Source organism: Chenopodium quinoa, unplaced genomic scaffold (assembly GCF_001683475.1).
Source record: "Chenopodium quinoa cultivar QQ74 unplaced genomic scaffold, ASM168347v1, whole genome shotgun sequence".
Classification (NCBI taxonomy): domain Eukaryota; kingdom Viridiplantae; phylum Streptophyta; class Magnoliopsida; order Caryophyllales; family Amaranthaceae; genus Chenopodium; species Chenopodium quinoa.
In genome coordinates, this window is record NW_018743054.1 from 137,023 (window position 1) to 148,243 (window position 11,221).

Below are 11,221 nucleotides of genomic sequence, written 5' to 3' on the forward strand. Positions count from 1 at the left end.
AACCCACCTCTAACCCAGACCACCCCACCACCCAAGCCACCAAGACCCAACCCTAACTCAGATCACCCCACCACCCATGTACCCAGACCTACCCACCACCATAGAAAACCCCTTAATCCTAACCCACCCACCCCCTATACCCACCCACCACCGTAGAAACCCAGAAAATCAGACGAAGAAAGCAACTCAGAAAATCGAAATCAATACCCAGAAAATCGAAATCAAAACCTTGAAAATCAAAACCCAGAAAATCAAAATCAAAACCCAGAAATACGAAATCAAAACCTAGAAAATCAAAACTCAGAAAATCGAAATCAAAATCCAGAAAATTGAAACTCAGAAAATCGAAAAAAAAAACCCAGAAATTTCGAACATAAATCACCTAAAAAAAACGAAAAACGATGATTACTCTTAAGCATGTTTGTCATCTACTATTCCTGAACAACAAACTGATTCAGGATCCAAAATCGATGATCATTTTCTTCTTCTTCTTTCTACTTTAGGTTTCCACTTTCAAATTGCCATTTCCAGTGAAGTTGTAATCAATGGCGTTTTGGTGGCCATTGTTAGTGCTTCTGTTTGCTTACGCCATTTGCAGATTTCTCTTGATGCTTATTCCTCCTAATGTTCCTTCTATCGGCGTTGAAGGAGGAGAGAGAATGGTGGTGGGAGGGTCGGTGGTCGTGAAGGAGGAGAGAGAATGGTGGTGGGAGGGGCGGTGGTCGCGACTGTGAAGGTGAAAGAGATGAAGAGGGTGAAGGTGAAGGTGATGAAGAGAGGTTGAAGAAAGAGATTAATGGGTGGTGGGTAGACTAGGAGATGAGTAAATGGGGAGGGTAGAATTAGGTTAATGATTTTAGATTAGATTAAAAAGGTTATTGTGATTAAAATAAGATAAGGGTAAAATTAAGAAAATCAAAATTTTTAAGTAAGGGTAAATATGTAATTTCTAGGGTTTTTGTTTACTAAAAATAGAAAAAAAAAAACAGAGAGTTGCACATAACCTGATAATCTCGAAATGACAAAAGTTACAGATAATATTTTAACGGAGGGAGTAGAAAAAAACAAAAAGAAGATAATAAAAGATGACTTTAAAAATCTATAACTAATATAATAACCTATATAAAAAGTCCCAAGCACCAAAACTGTATAGCAAATTTACTGTTCCTTATGAACAGCGAAATACCACATTTGCCCTCTGCTTCCTTGGCTGAATTTCCAATTTCACCTGGGTTAGTTTTGTCTTTTTGGTTTTTAATGGTCTACCTCTTGCTTTGCTGCCCAGTTGCCCCTTGCCCCTTGCCCCCATTTCTCTTTTTCCTGCTTTTGCTCCTCATCCTCACATCTCCTGATTTTGCTTTATTTCATCTACATCCGCCATTGTTGAACAAGCTTCCAGAAATGAGACTGCTTCTCCCTCCTCTTGGAATTTGTGCAATTTTAACAAAAAAAGCTCGGTTTCGATCTTGTTTTTGGGTAATTTATGAAGAATTAGGGCTTTTTGATTTCGTTTTTGATCATTAGCGCATAATTAGGGTTTTTCAATTTTGTTAGCTCGAAATTGTCAACATTCTGAATAGAGAGAGAAGTTGGATGTTTTAATTCAAAGTAGCAGTTGATTCACAACATCACAAGGAATCGAACAGTCCAACTTCTTCTCTAATTGATTTTCGATCAAATTTTCCTTTTGTTAAGGTAATTAATTGAACAAAATCTTCGCTAAGCTGTTATTTTGATAAAAAAAAAGGTAGAATTTTTGAATTTATAGTAGCGATTGTTTCCAGAATTTGATCGTCTTCTACGAGAATGTTCAAGCTCAATTTATGTACAATTACGTATTTTTAGCTAGAAATTGCATAATTTTACCTCTTAATCTCACAGATTTTATAGAATTTGGTCGAAAAATCACTATCAAAGTTGTATTTTCACATAAATTTGCGCGAAATTGTGGAGAGGAGAAGTAGTACAAGAATTGAAACTGGGATGAGTTAACCGAGCTGACTGATGGGTGATTCGGATAATGACTTGGGAGGAAAGTCGAACAACTTCTGTCGCGGAGATTCATACTCGAAAGAGCATGACCGGTTCCCTGGCCTCCACTCCCACTGTCTAAGCTCCACTGCTGAAGTTGAAGCTCCACACCCACACATTTATTCCTTGCGTGTGTTTGCCTTTTGCTCTCTTTTCTGAAAAATGTTGGTTATTGGCATAGTTCTTATCTCAGGCAGCTAAAAATGCTAGGCTTAATGCTTTCTTTTTAAAATAATATCTTGTTCAGATCTTGGTACCTGAAAACGCATGAGCAACAAATTGACTGAGAGACGAAATATGTCAAATGAAAATTGGACATTTGTTTCTGAATATTTTGAAATGAATAAGAATTTTTCGATACAGTGAATGTTCTTGTGACGGTTCTGAGTAATTTCACTAGGATTCTTTTCAATCATGTTGATGAATAATGATTTTATTAATTATAGCCAATTCTGAATATCAATGTGTATCATTGCAGATGAATTTTCAAGTCGTGTTGGGTTTCTTGGTCTGGGAATCATGGGTTCTCCAATGCCCCAAATTCTCATTAAGGCCGGGTGAGAATTGTATGAACTATTCCTGTATAAATTTGTCAGAATAGAATGAAGTATTTTGTCCCAGAGCTCGAGTTTTGTAGATCAAAATGATGGATTTTATTCTTAAGTATGTAGTTATTTTGAAATGAAAATGATTTGTTTTTGTTGGTTGGCCTCCTTTAGATCATTCCAAAAAAACACGTTGGCCACCACTTCGAAGAACACTTATCCGCTTTTTGTCAAGGTTAGCATGGATGGTGCTCCCTAATTAAGGAAGGTTGATCTCAGAACTTATACCACTTATCAAGAACTTTCCTCTGGCCTTGAGAAGATGTTTAGTTGCTTCGCACTAGGTTATTATCTGTTACTTGTAACAATGATCCTTATAGCTTTGCTACTGCGATTTAAAATTGCCTATGAATTAGTTTGTTTACAACATTCATTGTCTCTAAAGCCTCGTGGTATTATAAAGAAGATCTGATCGGATTTCAAATGCTTTCAGGTCAATGTGGATCAAACATGATAGAAATAAAATTGAGGGATCTCCTGCATGGATCAGAATACGTTCTCACCTACGAGGACAAGGATGGTGACTGGATGCTTGTTGGAGATGTCCCATGTGAGTAAGTTTCTTTATTTGAATTGTTCCTGTACACTAATCATGACAGCATCCCAGCCACCTAATCTGAATGACTAGCTGCTAGATGAGAAGAATGTAACTTGATGATTATACTAGGGACTCAAATATTTGTTGAATGGATTATATATTTACAACTTCAAACTGCTTATATAATTATTAATTAAGACTAAGCTTTAGAAAATATGATGTTTGGTTGTAGATCTATCATATGTTACACTTGAGTCTTGAATTTATGTTGCTATCCCCGTGATTGATGTGTATTGGTTACTGTAACTGGATTTTTTGATGTAGTTATGTGGGCATGGTATAAGATACAATGCAAATCTGTAAAAATCTTGGCATGTTTATGATGGATACCCAACCAGTTTGACACCTGTGAAGCTTGTGTAACATTAGAGTTTGAATCCTGCTTAATCAAGTGAATCTCGAGGTCTAGCTTTAACCTCAATGGGTGCAGCAAGTGCAGATTTGTATCGAGTCCCTTCTGTAACATGTGACACTGTACTACAATTGATTGATTACATGTTAAATGGGTATCCCTAGAATCTGCATTCAAGATAGGTTTTTGATATGGAGTTGCATGTTTCATAACCAATCGAATTACCTCATGATTGATTCTAGCTTTCTAAGTTTTGTCATATTTGTACGAATTGTTTGTATGATCAACATAGATGTCTGCATTTGTCTTAATACGAAATCTCTAATACTAGCCTTGAAATTGGATATACTCATGCTAGATTAAATACTCATGTTATTTTATACAGTAATCTCAAAAAGTATTTGTATTAGTCTTAAACTAGGAGTCTAACACCTACTTGTCTATGTTCGTCTTAATTTGAGTGAGGGTGGGTATTCTATGTTAAACCGATGCAAGCAGCTTTCATTTTACCAATCCTCCAAATGCCCTGATCGCAACACCCAGTTTGTCAATCCTCCAGTCGCCCTGATCGCAACACCAAGTTTGCCAATCCTCCAATCCCCTGATCACATCAAATTTAATAGCTTGGTAGCTATTGATTTGATTAGCTAGCATTAAATTTTGCTTTTCAAGTAGTTAAAACCTTGATGATTAGCTCAATTTCAAATTTAGATGAATGAATATATTCATATATTTATTGAATTTGATAATGTTTTACAAGAGAATACTAAGACGAAGCATCCACAATTACAGTATAAGGCGAAGGTATATGACATTCTTCAAGGAGGAAGTACGTAACGATTTATAATCATGTATAGTGTTATTGCCACCATTATCTCCAACTCGAATTTGTGTGTTTTTATGTTGTTACTCAGCTATATGTTTAATTTTCTTTCCTGTGATATTGTGTAGTTTTAGGTGGAATTCCAAGTGTGAAGTGGTCTGGGGTTGATGGAAATGATAATGTCCTCATTATTGATTTCTATGAATTTGGTGAATTTGAATTGTGGGATTTGGGTATTGTTTATTTATGCAATTAGACTGAGATTTTGTTGATGGGTACTATTGGATTTCCATTTAGACGGGAAACAAATTGAATTTAGTTGTGCAATTTGATCTAAAAGTGGTCACCATGCTTAGATAATTGAATTTGGTACCCTTTTGATTTCTTAATATTTAACTTGAATTCAGCTCAATTTACATAACATAAAAGGGGTTTCCATTTCATTGAGGGGGGAGAGAGGGGGGGGGGGGGAGGACATAAGACTACGATTACTAAAAATGTTAAAACCATTATAGAGAGAGAGGGGAGGGGGGGAGAGAGAAGCATAAAAAGCAAGAGAAAGGGGAAAGGGAGAGAATGAAGGAATGAAAGGGGGATAAGGAAGAGGGGAAAAAAAAAGGTTACTAGGTGATGGCTAAGATGATATAGAAAGATCAAGGTCCTCAAGAATGCAAGGCTAAGAAGAGTCATGAAAATTCAAGCTCTTTTAGGAGACCGTTAAAGAACATAATATCTTTTCAATGACATGACAAAAATATAAATTATTAAAAAGAGAATAACTTAATAACCATGACCATATAAGACAAATGAGAGGAGCGATAGAAAAAAGGAGTGAGGAAGAGTGAGGGAGCAAGTAGGACGAACTGAATTATCAAGACCACAATAGAAGAGTTAGAGGGAACAAAAGGGTTAGAGGGAGATAGGGAAAATGTGACAGTAACGATGCAAGAGAAAGAAGGGAAAGAGAAAGAAGGGAAAGAGAGAAGGAGCACTATCAGACCGAAATGTCACTAGCAAGTAGCAACGGCAAGCTCCATTTTCTTTTTTTTTTTTTTTTTTTAATTCATTTGGTTGCTTATTTTTGAGAAATTATATGATTTTTATGTTAGAATTCCGAGTTTTCCTTTTAGAAAGTAAAATGTATACCTGTTTTGACTACCTGTCTTTAGTTCGTTTTCTCTCCTTTTTAATTGCTTTGATTTCTATGAATTAGCATCGTATGTGATTTATATTCTTAGTTTAATTAATTGGTGTAATTTACAGGATTGATTTAATTTTTCTGTTTTTCTAATTTTTTGGTGTTTATTCTGTTTTCTTTGTTTTGGTATTTATGAATTTGCATTGCTTTTGATTTATATTCTCAATTTATTAATTATTGTTAATTTATTGGATTGATTTTGTATTTATTCCTTTTGCTATTAGAATGAAAGCCATATGTTGACTTTAACCAATGTCCTAATACCAATAACAGTTTAATTGCTATTGCTGAAAACTGTCCGAATTTGAAAGTCTTATTAATTGAAATGTGCCCTGAAATAGGTAATGACAGCATGCAAGCAATTACTCAGGGCTGCCCCAAACTGGAATATATATAATGGTTCTAATTTCTGACTGAGATTCATTTTCTTATGTTGTGCAGCAAGTTGAACATAGTAATGTTAGCAAAATGGGGAAGAAAGGAAGCTGGTTTTCAGCAAGTAAGAGGGTCTTTGCTCATAGCTGTAAGGAGACTGTAGCTAATGTAAGTGAATTTCTTTCAGATTCATTATTCGTTGTTTTTTCCAGACTCGAAACTTTTGAGGTCAGGCAATCTCTGCATTTTATTGTAGAAATAAGGGATTTAAAATTTACTCATATCAGATATAATAAAGTTAACAAAGACTAATTGCAAAATCTGGCTTGATACTTGTTCATTGGTTATGTTAAACTGATAGGGAATAGAGAAGAAAAATAAAGAAAGGGCTCGGGAATCTAAAATTCAAGATGGCCATTTGTTCTTGCCTTTTGTCAGAGAGACAGAGACCCAGTAGCATTGAGAATACTTAGGTGGTTGAAAGGGGGCACCAAGTTACAAAACCTGAGCAACCAAAGGCAGAACCTCCGGCTCCACCTCAGCAACCAAAGACAGAACCTCCTCATGTAACTCCAATTCGATATATTTATAGCTTCTCTGAGTTATAGAAATCCCTTCCTTTCAAATGCCAAATGACACTGATGTCTTTATAATTTTGTATTCTATTACTGTAGCTACAATCTTTTGTGGCTGAAACTATCTTGTCTGATTTTTAAATAAACTTTTTTCACTTTGGATGATTTGCAGAATTCTCGTTTAAGTCACAAGAGCTTACACCTATCTTGTTAGCAGTCTTAGCACTTAGTTGTTAGCTTGATGCTTTAAATTGCTGCTGTTGTTGAATTGTTATATATGATATGAGGGGGATTGGGAAAAGGAGAAGGATAGAAAAAGAGGGGAAATGGGAGAGAGGGGGGAGGAGTGAGAGAGAGGAGGGCAGAAGAAAGAAGGGCCGGTAAAGAGAAAGGGGGCAAGGGAGAGAGAGTGGTCGAGAGAATGAGAATGGGCAAGCTAAAAAAGAAAGATGGCGGGCCAAGAGATGGGCTGGGACTCAGAAGAGAGTGAGGGAAAAGGGGACGGGAGAGAGGAGCCGAAGAAGAGAAAGAGAGAAACAGAGGTTGGGAGAAAGAGAGAGAAAGAGGTCGGGCCAAGAGAGAGAGGTAAGGGTCTAAAGAGATAGAAATAGAGAAATATATAGAGAGAGGCCGAAAGAGTGATATAGAAAGAGATAGGTTGAGGGAGAGAGAAGGGTCGGGAGAGAAAAAGAGAGAGGAAGGGCGGAAGAAAGAGGGAGATAGAGAGAAACTAGGGAAAATAGAGGGGTCCGTATGTGGAAGAGAGTGAGAAGAAGATGGCTGGGGGAGAGGGAGTAAGTGCAACCTATAATTTTCAAAGCCTTTTAGAGGATAGAATAGGTCTAGGGACAAGAAGGAGTAGGTTAAAAAGAAAGAGATCGAGTGAGAGAAAACTAAGAGTTTGGGCCAATAAAAGAAAGAAGGAAAAATAGGAGAACGTGTGCAACCTATAATTTCCGAAGCCATTATAAAAAAGAGGGAGTAGATAGACAAGGTTGAAGGATAAAGGGAAAGAGAGAAATAGAGGTTTCAATGCAATAGAGGAAAGAAGAGGTGAGAAACACTTAAAGAGACCATTTTTAATGTTTAATTGCGTAAAACCTATGGAGGAGGAAATGGAGAAAAATTAGGATTGTGAAATGAAGAAAAAAAATGGCGAGGGACTTTTAAGGAAGAAGAAAGAGATGCAGAACTCTTTAGAGAACCATCTAGTATGTAATCAAGGAGTAGTAAATAACACTTTGATTTTAAATTTTGCAAAACCATAAAAGTTGATTGTTAAAATATATAAAATTTATGAGAAAATGTTTTTTTTTAATTTTTTTTTTTATGTTTGTAAAACCATAGTAATATATACCTTTAGAGAGAGACAGAGGAGGGGGTGGGGGGAGGAGGAGTAGGAGAGAGGAAGAGACGGGGGAAGGAAAAGGAGAGAAAGGGAGGAGAGAGAGATAGATAGTGAAAGAAAGAGGATGGGAGAGAGAGAGAGTGAGAGGAAATCAGGAAAGAAAATGGCTGGAAGAAAAAGAAAGAGGAACAATGGAAGATAGAGATGACAGGCTGAAAGAGAGAGAGGGGATGCTAGGAGAGGATAGGGCATGTCGATAAAGGAAAGGGATCGAGAGAGAGAGATAGGCGGGGCCCGGAGAGAAAGTGAGAAAAAGAAGGGTCGGGAAGGAGATGGAAGAAGAGAGAGTGAGAGAGAGAGAGGGGGGGGGGGGAGGGGCTGGGAGAAGAGAGAGAAAGAAAAAAGAGGGGGTTGGGAAGGAAAGAGAGTAAGATAGAGAGAAGGAAAGAAAGAGAGAAGGGGGTCGAAAGAGAAAGAAATAGAGCGATAAAAAAAGAAAGGGGCCGAGAAAGATAGAGTGATAAAAAGGGAGAACGAGAGAGAGAGAAGGGCCATGAGATAGAAAGATGGAGATAGAAAGAATCCGGGAAAGACAGAGGGAGCGGGGGGGGGGGGGGGGGAAGAGAGGAGCCAGGGGAAATAGAAACAGGTGCAACCTATAATTTTCAAAGCTTTTTAGAGGATGTAACAGGGGCAAGAAGGAATAGGAAAGAAGAAGGAAAATGAGATAAAGAGCTTGGGCCAATAAAAGAAGGATTAAGTAAGAGGGGAGCAAATGCGACCTTGAATTCTCAAATCCATTAAAAATGATTAGAGGGAGCAGGGGACAAGGCTAGAGGGGAGATAAAGGAAAAGAGAGAGAATATGTGTGTGTGTGTGTGTGTGAGAGAGAGAGAGAGAGAGAGAGAGAGAGAAAGAGAGAAAGAGAGATAGATGTTTTAGCGCAATAGAAGAAGGAAGAGGTGAAAAGCACTTCAAGAGACCATTCTTAGTGTTTAACTGTGAAAGAGACTCAGAAGCTATAGAGGAGGGAAGTGGAGAGAAATTAGGAATGTGAAATGAAGAAATAAAAATCGTAAGGGACTTTATGAAAAGAGAAAGAAATAGATGAAAAACTCTTGATAAGACCATCTTTAGTATGTAAATCAAAGATTAGATAAATGGTACTTTCCAATAAGATTCTAAATATTATAAAACCATATATAAGTCAAGTGTTAAATGTAAAGGAAGATGGAAAACGGTAAGGAGGGGAACTGAAAAGAGGGGGGTAGCAAGTATGGATTAACTTTGTAAATTTTACTATATCATTAGATAAGGAAGGAGAAGAAGCAAAGGAGGGAGAGTGATAATGGTTAGTTCTCCCTTATAAACCAAGATCATACTGTCAGCTTAGCTCTCCCTTAACAAAACCAGATGAGTTAAGTATAAAAATGTAAAGGAAGATGAAAATGGAGAGAATGGTGGAGGGTGTTTTAACACAAGACTTAACTTTATTAATTTTTGCAAAATCATAAGATAGGGAAGGAGGGTGGGATGGAAGGAAGGCGAAAGAGAGCGTGATTGAGAAGGTTACTTAATTGCCAATTTTATGTGCTCAAAATTCAATTAACAACATTAATGTGATACTTTGTATAAAAAGTCAAATTGATTAATAACACATTTAGAACAAAAAATAACCATACTAGAGAGAGGTGAGAGAGAGAAAGAAAGAGAGAGAGAGTTTGGGAAATAAAAGTATGAAAGAGAATACTTTTTAGAGTGTAATTGAGTAAGGAGATGACAATACTTTTTAGAAACTTTCAAAAAATGTTCAAAATCATAAAAGACGAGTGCAAGAAAGAGAAAGCAAAATGAGATGTTTAATTGTGAGGGGCTTCTAGGAAAGAGAAAGAAATAGATGAAGAACTTTTTAGAAGATCATCTTTAGTATGTAATTAAGGATTAGGTAAATGTGATGAAGAACTTTTTAGAGGATTATCTTTAGTATGTAATTAAGGATTAGGTAAATGTTACTTTTCGAAAGGATTCTAAATATTGTAAAACCATATAAGTGAAATGATAAAATGTAAATGAATATGGAAAATAGTGAGGAGGGTAACTCATAATAGGGGGGTGGCAAGTATCGATTAACTTTGTAAATTTTGTTCTAATATTAGATAAAGAAGGAGGGACGGAGCAAAGGAGGGAGAGTAATAATGATTATTTACAAGATCTTTTACCCTTAAACCTTTTTAAAAATATTTGCAATCTATTTTATTTTCTTTTTCCAAAAAATTTAGTTACAAAATATCCAAAGAAATCTACAAGATGTCTTACCGTTATTGTTAACACTTGGATAATCATACCTAGAAATATTTTACTTTTTTAAGGGTTTCTTTCGTTTACCTTTTTTTTTTCAATAAACCGTACCATTGTTTTTAACAAATTCCCAAACAATATTAAACAATTCTTTTACCCTTATTGTTAAGTATTCAATCATCATAACTATTAAAATGCTATTAGCCTTTTTAAACTATTTTCAATCAATTTAACAACAATCAACTTTATTATTGCCATTATTTATATAGTTATTATAATTAAAATATAAGAAACTACAACCTAATTAAATCTTTCCGTCACTTTAGTAATAATAATCAATTTGTGTAATTATTACAAATTAAATATCACCAAATTGAGAGACCGCACACTACTATCAAGACAATGGTTTTGGGATTTTTTTTAATTTTTTTTATAGGAGTTCAACTAATATATATGCTGAGTATTATTTGCTGAAGAAATGTATATGAGTATTTCCAATAAAGGATACTACAAATTACTAACACAAATCGTGAGTAATTTGTTAAAGTTAATAACTATCACAACTGTTTACAAGTGATAAATCAACATATAATCAAACAATTTGCAAAATAATAACAAATTAACATCACCAAAATTAAAATAATGCAATAACTTCAATTCAATCATACACCTATATATTACATTAATTCCTTAGCAGCACAATCTATTCCATCATATTTCAACTTTGATCAACGTTAACGACTATACCTAACTTCGTTACAAATAAAACATTAGAAATAATCTGCGCATATAACATCAAATAATTACACATTAATCACCGAGCATAGATCACCAAATTGGGGACCGCGCGCGTAGGCCAACAACTAGTTAAAATTAACACACCTTCTTATTTATAAATCATTAATCAATTAAGGGGATTCAAGAGACAATTTTAATGCTTTTTAATCAAACGGGGGCAAATATGTAAAAGAACATTTTTAGGGATATAAATGTTCATGCACTATTTATAAGAGTTTTA

The 11,221-nt window shown here is 35.5% G+C and overlaps 1 pseudogene; it reads left to right on the plus strand.

Moving 5' to 3' along the window:
* Positions 1–344: 344 nt before the first annotated feature.
* LOC110731071 lies at positions 345–6,731 on the plus strand (annotated as a pseudogene).
* Positions 6,732–11,221: the final 4,490 nt, after the last annotated feature.